Source organism: Coregonus clupeaformis, chromosome 30 (assembly GCF_020615455.1).
Source record: "Coregonus clupeaformis isolate EN_2021a chromosome 30, ASM2061545v1, whole genome shotgun sequence".
In the NCBI taxonomy this organism is placed as follows: Eukaryota; Metazoa; Chordata; class Actinopteri; order Salmoniformes; family Salmonidae; genus Coregonus; species Coregonus clupeaformis.
In genome coordinates, this window is record NC_059221.1 from 11,104,421 (window position 1) to 11,104,935 (window position 515).

A 515-nucleotide genomic window follows, 5' to 3' on the forward strand; every position below is an offset into this window, starting at 1 on the left:
TATCCCTCGCGCGCTCTCAGAAGACGCTGAGCACTGTTGATGGCGGCGCGTTCACGTACCGAACAATAACTAACAGAGATTTGCATGAAAAATGGTCTCCCCTCCTTATTCTTTTACTATAATTATAACGATTGTTTGTATGCAGATTTAGGTTAGCCATTTTGATAAGACATAGGCCTACCCACAGAAGACAGAATGTTTATTTTCTAAAGATGATCCCACTAAAGATGATCCCTATCAACTGATCCCTATCAACTGTCCATCAGCAAGTAATATGGGAAGTGATTGAATTGAATGTTGTTTTAATCGTGTTGGTGATTGAATAGTTGTCTTCTCTCAAATCGATTACTCGCTAATGAAAAGTAATCTGGCACTAACATGTTCATGAATATCTAGGTCAAGAGATCATGCCTCAGTAGGCCTACACACTGTTTTATGAATGGAGACCTGCTTCAGAGGTTGATAAGACAATCACACGATAATTAGAATCTCTGCATTAGGAAAAGCCTAGAATG